Below are 13,701 nucleotides of genomic sequence, written 5' to 3'. Positions count from 1 at the left end.
AAAACATCTATCATTGAATTTATGTGCATTGGGTTGCCTTACCAGTGATTTCTGATTGATAGGTGGGTTCTCCTTTGGACCGGTTGTTTCAACTTCATTTGCAGTACTAGAGATTTATCCTTTCTCAATTCCAAGACCTCTAGTGTCTCCCTTGCACCTTTGATCCTTCAGTAGTTCATAAAGATATGGAGAACTATCCTTGAACTTGTCTCTGTATTCATTTGTAGTATCCAGATCTCCTCTTAGGACTATTATCAATCTTTCCAAATCTAGCTCATTATTTTGGGATTGCACCAATTTAGTTCTCAACATATCATTCTTATGTGCTAGCCTAATGCATTCCTCAGATATGTCTTTCAGAGATCTACCAAGATTTTCTTCATTCTTTTTCCGATCTTCAATATCCTTGGACATCCTCATAGTTAGGGTTTTCATTTCATTCTTCATGACAATATTATCTCGACTTAGCTTCTGACATTATTCTTTAAGGGAATTCTTCTCTTCATCAACCTGATTTTGTAAGAGTTCCTTTCTTCTAGCTTGAGCAGATGACAGCCTCTCCTGTAGGATAAGAATGAATTCCTTTGCAGAGTTCAATTCATCTTGTAATTTCAAAATTTTCATCCTTTCAGCATCATAGTCTTCAAGAGCTACTTCAAGTTGTATCTCTAGACTTGTCTCCATGGATTCCGGATTCATGATCTTCCTTAAGCTATTAGACTTACTCCAAGGCACCTGGCTCTAATACCAATTGTTGGAATCCAAGAACACTTAAAGGGGGGGGGGGGTGAATCAGTTTTCTGTTAATAAGATAAATTTTAACCTTATTAACAAAGTGCTTTAGTAGTCAGTAACCATAAAAGAATATAACATCAAGTACAAATAATGCCACCACAAGAATATACACCATAACAAAAACATTTATACATGGAAAACCTCAAAGACGAAAATCCACGATTGGTGACTGACAATATCTATCCATTGGCTAAATGAATAAATATTACAATAGGGGCCTGCACATGTAGGAAGGCCAATATACTAGAGCACACTTCTCATCACAAAAGGATCCTCACTGACTACAAACACCAAATACTGGTTTATAGACAAAATTCCAAACTTAGAGAATACATCTGCTATGCTGGATGAGTTTCAGTTCAAGCACTGACTATATTGGTTTCCACTATGTCCTCCTTTACCAGTAACTTGCTTTGCATCCCAAACCTTAAAACCAATAACCAAGATTGACTAGAAAATATTATATCCACATATAATCGATCAATATTGTTTTCACAATATCTCACATCATATGTATATCTCTCAATCTCATCATCATCATCATATCTAAAATATCTGAACCAGACTGACTTAAATACCCTTCCCAAACATAAACATAAATGCCTTATGTTAGCTTACAATGATATTACAATTTATTTACATGTCCACCTAGACAAAAATAAATACATTAAACCTCATAACCGATGCCACAAATTGCTACCGTGTAGACCTAATGGATCAATCTACTATGTCGACCTCATGTACCAGTTCCTAGATTGTCAATTGCCAAATCATGAATACTGGTGAGTACCGGTTAAGTTTCCAACCCAAAATGATGTGTTACCATCAATGATAACACAACTAAACCAGATAAGTGTCAATTCCCAACATTTATCTGATCTTGTTGAAATTGAGCGAATTTTGCAAAAATCAAATTGTAAGGGCTATTTTTGCAAGTTGTTAGTAGGCTAAAACTAGGGTCTATTCTTCTTTTTGCCATAATTGTTTCATACAGTGTTGAAATTAGGTAGAGAAGATATTCATGGAAAGGTATTTAAGATTAATTTATAGTGGTGGTTGTCTAAACAATAGGTTTTGGGTCCAAGTTTTTTCTACACTCAATCAAATTAAAATATTTAGTTTCATCTTTTAAGCTCACATCTTTTCACCAATATCTCCAATTTTCATGATTCTTGTGACATTGGATAGGTGATTTCAAAGCTCTTCATATTTATATATTAAATTTTTCTAGATTTTTTCCAAGTATATTTAATTCATGCATTTTAGTGTTTTCACTATTTGATCAATTACTTGGATGTTTTGGCAATTGGAATGGATTTTTTTATTGGATAAGGCTTTATTTGATTTGATATATATGTACTCAGATTTATGGGGTTTGATTATTTCATTTGACGAGGTATTATGGGTTTTTTGGTTCATTCTTCTATTATTGGCCTGACAAAGGGCAATTATGAGTCTTGGAAAAAGGGCATCTTGACACATTTTAGGTGGCTTTATATTTTGCCTAATTTATATGGGCTCATCCCTTAACCAATCTCAAAGAGGGTTAAGTATGTTTGGAGGATCATTAATGATCATATTGTAGGAGTGATTGGTTCTAGTGTTGATGTTGACATTATGTGTACTTTATTAGACATTGAATATCCCCACACACTTTGGACTCACCTTTGGGAGATCTATGGATACCCTCATATCTCTCCATTTTTAGAGGATCATGCAATATATTGTCTGAATCTCCTTGCACATGCAGATTACATACCCTATGATAATTATACTCTTGAGATGCTTTAGTATATCATGAGTCTTTCATACTTAGTTGGATCAAAGAATTGTCTCTTAGTTATTACTCTGTATATTGAGTCACCATCTCAATCTTCAACATATTTTATTATTCTTGGTCATATTGGAATTGTCTCTTGCATTCAACCCCAATACATTCAGTGTAGAAGATATTGTTTTTTGAGACACAACTACTTGGGATTAATAACTTGCATACATATCATCATTGTTTGTGGAGTGTCATTTTATAAATTTGTTGGCAATTGACACTCATCTAGTGGCTTTTGATGGTTGATTATTGGTTTAGGGTTGTCATTGATGGCAAGTCTTCATGAGATTCTCATCCGGTAATCATGGATCTCAATTTCCGAAAGAGGATGTCAACCATTAGCTAGTTAACAAGTATTCCAGGTTAAACAAAGTAGTTTTGGTTCATAAGCTTTTCAGTGATCACAGAGTTATGAATTGTGTATGAGGTGATTGAGATGACATAGAGACATCATTTTATCATTATTTTGGTGATCCGGTCAAGCTGGCATATAACTACATGTTACATTAGCAAGATGACTTGCTAAATGATCTATTTTGTAATTGTGGATATATAAGAGTGGTGTAGGAGATACTTTTATGGTGTGGTATGATTGTATGCGAGCGAGTGGTGATTGAGAATCCATTTTGGCATAGTTTCACATGCACATTCTTGATCTAGTTGCTAACTGAGACAGAGAACATGATAGAATAGAGCAGAACAAAAGAGGTGATAAAATCAGTGTATTTGGCACTTAACTGGAACTCATCCAGGCATTGTAGATATTATTTTGGAGTTTATTTGTTGTAATTCATCATTGTAATCTATCAATAAGGTAGTGAGTTTTATGGAGTTGTAGCCCTTATTGTATTTGAGTAGTGATCTCTAGGCAATGTGCCTGAATGCCTAAGCATTCCCCATATTGTAATATTGTTTTTCTAATGGCTATAGTGGAATAATGTTATGGTTCCACCATGGTTTTTCCCATTTGGGTTTCCACATAAAAATCTTGGTGTTATGATTTTATGGTTGATTGTTTTATGTTTCTGTATTTCAATTTTATGCTTCTGCTTCTGATGGTTTAAAGTTAAGTCAAAAAATTTATTAACTAGTAGATCACTAATTCACCCCTCCTCTTTGTGATCCCTGATTTTGACAATCGGTATCAAATCCTAGTTCCTCTAAGGAATCCTAACCACTTGAGGAAGGTCTGGGAGATTGAATCAATGGATTCCAAGTTTCAGAGATAGCTCAGTGTGGCACTTGAGGATCTTGATCCAGCAAGAAATGAGATCAGTTCCTTGAACAAAAACTGAATACTACTGCTGATGGACAAGCTGAAGGATAAAGAATATCAAATCATGGAAAATCAAGGTAAAGTTGATGAGGTTGACAAGCTTGAGAGAGAAAATTATGCATTGAAGAATGATATGCAATCCATTGTGATGAGACTGACTAAGGAGATTAAGGAATGAAAGAAGAATGAAGAGAATCTAGCACAATCATTAAAGGAAAGAGAAGATGAATGCTTGACGCTTACTTATGAAAATGATCAGTTTAAGCTTGAGTTGACACAGTCAAGGAATAATGGCCAAGAACTTGAAAGACAAATTATTACCCTAAGAGATGAACTTGCTACTGTAAATGAATACAAAGAAAAAATCAAAGCCAACTCAACAAGGCTTGATGAGATGCTAGAAATTAGAGACATGGAAAGGACATTCGAGGAATTGAATTTGAGAAAGGTGAATCCTCCAGATCTGGACAAAGCAATGCAAAACCTAATCAAAAGAAGAGTGAGAATCCTGCGTTAAGACAAGATAATGCCCATAAATTCAATGGTAGATGCTTTACTTGCAATAAATTTGGCCATATGGATAATCAAAGCAGAAGTAGGATAAAGAATGGAATGAACAATATGAACAATGGTTCTACCTCTACCAATAAGTGTTTCATATGCAATAATTTTGGTCACAAGTCAAATATGTGTAGAGCAGTAATGAATAACTTCCAAAATAAGAGATGCTATGCTTGTGGGATTTTTGGACATATCTCTAACCAGTGCAAGATGAGATTATAATGGATGGACTTTGCCACCTCAAGGATGATGAACCCATAAGGGCCAATTATCCGTCCAATTACCTCTTCGAACAGATGCAATGCTGAGGTAGGGGATAAAAAGAATGCTCTGGGTCTGTCAAAGAATCGAGATGAACCTTGGGCGAACATTGCGAGGTTCTATAACCGTGAAAATAGTGGAGGCCCCAAACTGTAGTGCAAAACATAAAATGTAGTGCATCGTGCTACTATCCTCAAAGATGCTCATATCTAGGACACCTATACGACATGCGGATGCCAGGGCACAATGCTATTGTTTATGAGTTCTGCAAACACTAAATCTCAAAATCTAAGCATTGGACTAAACATGTACCTGCACACATTGGAAAGGGGGAAAATGTTAGGGCTGTGTTGGGACTCATCAAAATTGAGTCAAAGTTTAGAGGCCCAATTCAAAATTTTGCTCTGCATGTCAGAAAAGTACCTAAAGAAGTTAGTTTGAATGGCCTAGTTAGAGAGGGGGTAAAATGGAGCCAGTTGATTTTTAGGGCGTAAGCCTTGGGATTCATGTCCTAAACCTTTCATTTGGCCTATGCAGTGATGTGTGACTTTCAAAATTCAGTTTAGATAAGTTTATGAGGTACCCATTTTGAGGGGTGAGCTGAAAGTGCATTTTAGGCACAAATGCAGATTTTATTGAGTAGCCTAATTTGAGAAAGTACATCTTTTACCCTGTTGATTGTCATGAAGAAATTCAAAATGGATTCAATTCTATGCATAAATGTGAGTTATCTTGCAAAATTTCAAGTCTTAATGAATCCATTTTCTCAGTTTTCAAAGCCAAATCCGTTTATAGTTTGTGTGTTTTGGCTAGTCCCTGTTTCAACAGCCAGTCGAAGCCCTGTTTGGCACAAGTGTAAAATTTGCCTCATTGAGTGTTATATCAGGATGTTTCTTCTAGGTTAATTTTGGTATAAATGATGAGCTATGTTTCTATTTTCATGCTTCTTCCAATCCGTTTGATCGGTTTTCAAAAGGGTTCATTTAGCCATCATTTTCAGTTATCCGTACTTTCAATGCTATATCAGTTAATGTAGCCATTTTTATGAGCGCGCCATTTCCATCCAATCAGTCTTGTGATCGAACTAAGATTTCTAAGTTTTGATATGTACTTTAAGGTACCTATGTTTCAAATTTGAGGATCTACAGAGGTCGTTTGATATTTTTGAGAAAGGTATCATGTGTTGCGTAAACATTGACTTCATCAGGTTCGCAGTGTCGACACAGCTAGTTTGTCATTTTCGTCAATTAATATCTCTCTGCTCGGGACTTGTTTTGAGAAATCATTTGGTAGATTTCATGCTTGCATATCAGAGTACACGCTTGTTAGACAGTGAGATCCAGAAAGGTGCTTTGACAACCTTGAAAAATACGTCTTCGCAATTAAATACAAAAATGTGGCGTAATTGCTTGAACGTTGCAAAATTAAGTCTGATGATCCGAAGATGATGCTGATCATTTCGAGAGGTAATTTTAAGGTGTTTGAAGCATTCCAGGGGCTAGTTGCATGAAAACAAAAAAAATTTAGTCAGACCCACTTTGGGGCCTGACCTGGCTCATGCCCATGCATTAAATTTTATGGCGAACTCTTCATATTTCATGGCAATGCATCTTCCCATGCCTTGGTCTTCACATCACTAATATCATTTTTCAAGTGCTTTGATTTCTTTCAGTGTGAGCAATTGGATTTGTTATAAATCTTCTCATCGTAGTTTACTTTGGAGTAGTGGGCTCAGGAATTGCGTAGTGTTCCTGAAATGTGTGAAGATGTGAGACTTGTTGTTGTTTTTAGGAATGAAATGGCATGAAATCTCCCAGGGATAGATATGTATAAGTATGCAAAATATCTTTTGGAGAGGTTTGAAGGAAATGGAGAATTATTTTGGAGCCAAAGTTTTTGAAACATGGAGCAGTGCAAGTGGTTATCGAAATGGCCAAAGTCCAGCACTGAAATATTCAATGCAAATTCCATTGGCAGATTTGCCAGGCTTAATGCATTTTCCTTGTGCGTGGTACTAAAATCAATAGCAATTAAATCATGGTGGGTGAAAAGGGGTGTTGAAAAGGCCATGGAAAAGCTTTCAAGCCTACGCAAGCATTATTCAAAATTCCCCCATGTGCTGCATTCTGTAGCATGTGCTTGGTGTTTGGACTAGGCTGCAAAACTCCAAATGCAAACCAAGTCCTCTTGCGTGGTGTTTGTGAAGGGAGGCACAGAAACCTTGAAGCAAATACAAAATGCAACAAGTGTAATGCCATCCCCTGCGTGGTTATTTGGAGGCCACGTTAAACACTAATGAAATTGCAATGGTAGTTTAAAGCCTTTCCATTTTTTACCCTCCCCTCTGTGTGGGTTGGAATGGGTGTATGGAGCGTGGTTTTAAGAAAATGCAACATCCTCCTTCTCCTCACGTGCCCTCCCATCTTCCTCCAAGGCTTCACGTGGTATGCAGAAGGGGCTTCAGAAGACTCCCAAGATTTGCTAGGCTGGATGTAATGTTCTTTGTCATGGTGCTTGTAAGGGGGTGTAGAAGTTTTCAGGTTCAACCCCTCTGTGTGTATGGTAAGGTGAGTATAAACAGCAGCATAAATTTTTTTCCAACTAATGCAAATGGCAGGTGTAAAGTATTAAATCCACAACCTTTGCCCAATTCTTCCTACATGGTGTTAAAAGGAAAGGTTAAATCAAATGAACTTCCAAGCAATTGTAGAAAATCGCCATTAAAACTCAGGGAAAGGCACAATAATGTATTTCCAGCCATGAAGCATTGTCCCACATTCACTATGGAGGGTAACATTTTGATATTTATATCTAAATCTCCACCAATACATAATTTCAAAGCCTCTGGGCTTTTGACTGACGGTGCCATTGGGTGCCCAAGGTGGGCCCACGCGCGAGTGCGGATCCCAATGTGACTTAGGTGGCGACTGAGCAGTGACTAAGTGGACTACATGCAGGCATGCTTCTCGAGGCAGTCGAGTGAAATTTTGCAGAGAAAGGCCGACTTAACCAGTGAGCTGGTTTGGAGAAGATCAATGGCTCACGTTGATTTGCAAAGGGAAGATGATCGAAAAATACCCTTCGCAAAATAGCAAAATCCACATGCACGGAAACCAAGGTAAAGATCGAGCAGGTTCCGAGCAGATCAATGGCCTGCATGATTTCAGATCTTGAAGATGCACGAAGGTTACAGGTCACAAAATGGCAAAAGCCAGGTGGCAATGTGACATAGCGGTCCAGCAGGCGGGTCTTGTCCCAGTGGTGCACAAGTGGTGATGATGGGGCACACGCGTGGCATATAAGTGGATAGACAAGTGGCAGAGTGATGAGGTGTCAGTTGAGGTGGCACCCAGTAGACCCATCAACCAATCCGAGGCTACCACGTGGCAAAGTGTCAGGGCCAAAAGGGAGGCAAAATTAAAATTAAAATCAAATTAATGATATAGTTTCAACTATATTAAAAATTGAAAAATTTAAATGATTGTGCACACTTGAAGAATTAATTCGCCCAGGGCTATATTTTTGGCCAAAATATGAAGTATTATATGTTTCCGGAAAGCTCTCAGAGTGAGGAATCCAATTATGTAGTCAATTTTGACAAAGATCAGATATTTTGGGAGCAGTTTTGATGAAAATGAAATTCAGTTAGAGAGGAGACACTTAGCAATTTCAGTTACAGATTTGATTTTCTTCCCTCTCCTTCTTATTCTCAATTCTTCTCATTTGTAAGGGTTCCAAAAATTTGGAGAGAGGCTCCAGATTTTCATGGTTTCCAATTCTGATTATCTTGACCCAAATGTATACAATTTTATGGATCTTTTAAGGGTATAGTGGTCACAATGCAGTGTTGTAAATGTGTGTTTTAGTTGCAGGTCTTACTTATGTCAGGCATGAGTAAATTACACATAGTATTGTCTCTAGGCTTATATTTCATTATTATGAATAGAATCCTTAAGGAGGAATGAGATTTGTTGACTTCAAGGGAGTTTGTGTAACTGTTTGTGGGTAACCTTCAAGGAAGTTTTTAAATTCTATAATCAGTCATGAAATGATGGAATATGCATCTAGATCTAATGAATTCTGTGAATGAATCAAATAATGCATTAATATAAGGTATTGATGCATGAATATCTTTTTTAAAGGAGAACAAAACTTGCAGCTATGATTTACATGTGCAGTTCTATGTGTGACTCTATTGCCCAATGAACAAGGCACTGGTCTTGTAGATTTGAGGATAGCTTCAGAACAACAATTTTAAAAGAAAATATATTTCCCTTTATGTTTAGGGGTGTGTTCTTCTCATTCCAAGCTCTTTTTTCATTTATGATTTATACAGATCTAGCCAATCTATAGTGTGTTTCTAAATTGGAAGAGTTTGTGGAATGCTCTATCTATTTCATTGATGCTGTCATGGTGAGTAAATAAGTTTGATTCAGTGCATCAAAAGGGTGTCCCCCCCTAGGTCTAGCAGAACTTGAAGTGTAGGAGGATCGTTAGGATCCTATGTTATGTTGTCCAAGCCCTGAAGTGTTTCATTGATTGAGATTGGCCATCTCATAGATAGATTTGTAGGTGTTCTTGGGTTATCACTTTTGGTGAACAACAAAAATGGTGACTTTGTTGGGGAATGTGTTGTAATAATTCATGTTGAATCAAATCCCATGAGTCTAGCCAAAATTCATTTGGGGAAGAGTGTTAGAAGTGTACAAATCTGAAAGTCATTTTCAGATTTGGAAATGTGTATCCTGGAAAATCTTTGTTGCTAAGAAATTTCAAAATATTATGTGACTCTGTTGTGTGTGGTGAGACCTAGAAATTTGAAAGTGTTTTAGAGTGAAGATCAGTGTTTAGATTTTATTTATCTTCAAGGAGGTGGTGACTCTGTAAGAATGAACCTAAGATTTGGAGGGATTCTTCAAATTTCTAGTCAGAAGTGAAGTGAACAGTAGTAGCAATTTTTCTCCAGGTATTCCTCAAGGTATTCATGAAATAATTATGTTCCTTATAAGGTGAAATAGTCACCATTGAAAGGAAAAAAAATTTACAGTATGCATACTTCATGTTTTTGAAATAAATTTCAGTTAAATGATCAAAGAAGTATGTAGTTCTCAAGTTAATGACTGCAAGGTTTTAAAAGAATTTATAAAATAGTAAGATGCATGATAATGGTTCAGTGAATGCTATAAAACTGATGGATCCAGATGTAGTTCCAAGATCCAAGAATCCTTTGTCAAATCTGAAAGAGATCAATAGAGAAATTATAATATGTCTTCAAATGATCCAAGAGAGATTTGTCTGGTTGTTGAAAAGGAAAGTAGGGACAAGAAAAAAAGAAGAATCATCATATGTTTTCTATGGAATATTTTTAGCTGCATCAAATGAAATTTCAGCTAATGCTAGACCCCATGAGTCTATTTTGATTGAGTTATTCTTAGAGCTTTATGAACCTGACTCAATTAATTGGTCTACTGCCTTTAGAGAAGAATGTGTTGAATGTATTAAAGAATGGATAGATATGATTGAAAGAATTCAATTTGAAAATATACACAAGATTAAAAATAATGAAGGAGATGATCCCCTGAGTGGATGTACCTCCTATGATGTTGAATGTGATTATTCTCAGTATGACAGTTTAGATGTGTATTCAGAGCGAGAAGAAATTTGTGAGATTAGTGATTGTTCAACTAATCATGAGCCTGTTGAGGTTTCAGATACTAACGATGTAGATCACCTTGTTGTTGATTTCAATCCACAAAATGTTGGCAAACAAAGTTGTGAAACTATGTTGCAACATCTAGCAACACATTATGAGCAACGTGATAAAGGATATGATGCAGATGCAAGTTGTTGTGATGATGCAATAAATGTGCATAGAGACATGAGCACTACAAATCCAATACCTTTATCAGATTGGGACAATTTTTATAACTCAAAGGATGAAACCAAGGAAAATGAAAATGAAGAAGGAGGTTCACTAAGTAGTGAACAAATTTCAAAACTCTTAGCTGTTGATTTTCAAAGATGTGGATTCAAAAATGTGCCCAATCTTTCATACCCATTCAATATATGTTTTGATACTGATGATGTTTTTGAGGGTGTAAAAAATGATACATATGATGTTGATTCTCTTCCTATGTTTGATAGACAAATGATAATGCATATATGGTTGATAGGTATGGTGATGTAGATTCATATGTTGATATGAACTCTAGCTTTGATATGTATTATGTGGATCTACCTTTTCAAAGGCATGACAGATCTGAGATGTTTTTCTCAGATTTAGGAGGAAATGAACCATTGGCAAGTAAAAATCATGTATTTTCATGTATGCAATGCTGATAGAAATTGTGATCAGCAAGTTGAAGTGTAGTCATGTTATGAGGAAGTTTTCCTCTCTAGTTTGCAGGATATTATTGTGAAAGAGTGTTTATTATTTCAGCAAACTAGCAATAAGGATCTATCTGATATTCCCAATTTTTAGAGGGAGTCGGATTACTTCTCATTTCAGTAGAGAAGTGATGGTAAAGAGTATGGCACTCTTACGTCACCTAGTGATCAACCCTTTCAGCATTTGTTTTGTTTTCAAAGATTTTATGACTATGAACATGCTACTGATTATGTTTTATGTGACCAGTTGATTAGAAGTGGAAGTGTTTTTTATCAGGAAAATTGGAATGATGATCTCAACTTACCTCTGATTAGTGTAAACGAAAATCAAGTGTTTGATAGAGGTAAGAATTGATTTTAGTTTTGATGGCCCGGGGCCATTTATAATTTGTAAATCTTGTATAGTTGCTTTGCTTTCAGTTGTGTGGTTTTTAATAAAGTGCCTTGCTATGTGGGTAGAATAAGGAAGCCCTTTTTTGAGAAGAGAAGAGAGGAATGATCCGTTTTTGGGTGGTCTGCTGAACCAAAGATTCTATGTTCTTGTGTTGATCTTGAAATCAACCATCCCCAGTCAGAGCCACTGTTGGGACACATCAAAATTGAGTCAAATTTTAGAGGCCCAATTCAAAATTTTGCTCTGCATGTCAGAAAAGTACCTAAAGAAGTTAGTTTGAATGGCCTAGTTAGAGAGGGGGTAAAATGGAGCCAGTTGATTTTTAGGGGGTAAGGCTTGGGATTCATGTCCTACACCTTTCATTTGGCCTATGCAGTGATGTGCGACTTTCAAAATTTAGTTTAGATAAGTTTATGAGGTACCGATTTTGAGGGGTGAGTTGAAAGTGCATTTTAGGCACAAATGCAGATTTTATTGAGTAGCCTACTTTGAGCGAGTACATATTTTACCCTATTGATTGTCATGAAGAAATTCAAAATGGATTAAATTCTTTGCATAAATGTTAGTTAGCCTACAAAATTTCAAGTCCTAATGAATCCATTTGCTCAGTTTTCAAAGCCAAATCCATTTGCAGTTTGTGTTTTGGCTAGTCACAGCTAGTCGGAGCCCTGTTTCGCACAATTGTAATATTTGCCTCACTGAGTGTTATGTCAGAATGTTTCTTCCAGGTTAATGCTGGTATAAATGATGAGCTATGTTTCTAGTTTCAAGCTTCTGCCAATCCATTTGATCTATTTTCAAAAGGGTTCATTTAGCCATTGTTTTCAGTTATCCATACTTTCAGTGCTATATCAGTTAATGTAGCCATTTTTATGAGTGCGCCATTTGCATCCAGTCAGTCTTGTGATTAAACTGAGATTTCTAAGTTTTGATATGTACTTTAAGGTACATGTGTTTAAAATTTGAGGATCTACGGAGGTCGTTTGATATTTTTGAGAAAGGTATCATGTGTTGCTCGAACGTTGACTTCATCAAGTTCGCAGTGTCGACAAAGCCAGTTTGTCATTTTTGTCAATTAATATCTCTTTGCTCGGGACTCATCTTGAGAAATTTTTTAGTAGATTTCATACTTGCATATTAGAGTACATGCCTATTAGATGGCGAGATCCATAAAGGTGTTTTGACCACCTTGAAAAATACGTCTTCGCGATTAAATGCGAAAATGTGGCATAATTGCCTTTAGGTTGCAAAATTCAATCTGATGATCTGAAAATGATGTCGATCATTTCCAAAGGTAATTTTAAGGTTTGTGAAGCATTCTAGGGGCTAGTTGCATGAAAACAAAAAAAATTTAGTCAGACCCACTTTGGGGCCCGACTTGGCTCATGCTCATGCATTAAATTTTGTGGCGAACTCTTCATATTTTATGGAAATGCATGTTCCCATGCCTTGGTCTTCACATCACTAATATCATTCTTCAAGTGATTTGATTTCTTTCAGTGTGAGCAATTGGATTTGTTACAAATCTTCTCATCGTAGTTTACTTTGGAGTAGTGGGCTCAGGAATTGCGTAGTGTTCCTGAAATGTGTGAAGATGTGAGACTTGTTGTTTTTAGGAATGAAATGGCATGAAATCTCCCAGGGACAGATATGTATAAGTATGAAAAATCTCTTTTGGAGAGGTTTGAAGGAAATGGAGAATTATTTTGGAGCCAAAGTTTTTGAAACATGGAGCAGTGCAAGTGGTTATCGAAATGGCCAAAGTCTAGCATTGAAATATTCAATGCAAATTCCATTGGTAGATTTTCCAGGCTTAATGCATTTTCCCTATGCGTGGTACTAAAATCAATAGCAGTTAAATCATGGTGGATGAAAAGGGGCATTGAAAAGGCCATGGAAAAGCTTTCAAGCCTACGCAAGCATTATTCAAAATTCCCCCATGTGCTACATTCTGTAGCATGTGCTCAGTGTTTGGATTAGGCTGCAAAACTCCAGATGCAAACCAAGTCCTCCTACATGGTGTTTATGAAGGGAGGCACAAAAACCTTCAAGCAAATACAAAATGCAGCAAGTGTAATGCCATCCCCTGCGTGGTTATTTGGAGGCCAAGTTAAACACTAATGAAATTGCAATGGTGGTTTAAAGCCTTGCCATTATTTACCCTCCCCTCTGCGTGGGTTGGAAGGGGTGTATGGATCA

Source organism: Cryptomeria japonica, chromosome 4 (genome assembly GCF_030272615.1).
Source record: "Cryptomeria japonica chromosome 4, Sugi_1.0, whole genome shotgun sequence".
Taxonomy (NCBI): Eukaryota; Viridiplantae; Streptophyta; class Pinopsida; order Cupressales; family Cupressaceae; genus Cryptomeria; species Cryptomeria japonica.
This window is presented reverse-complemented; position numbering follows the sequence as displayed.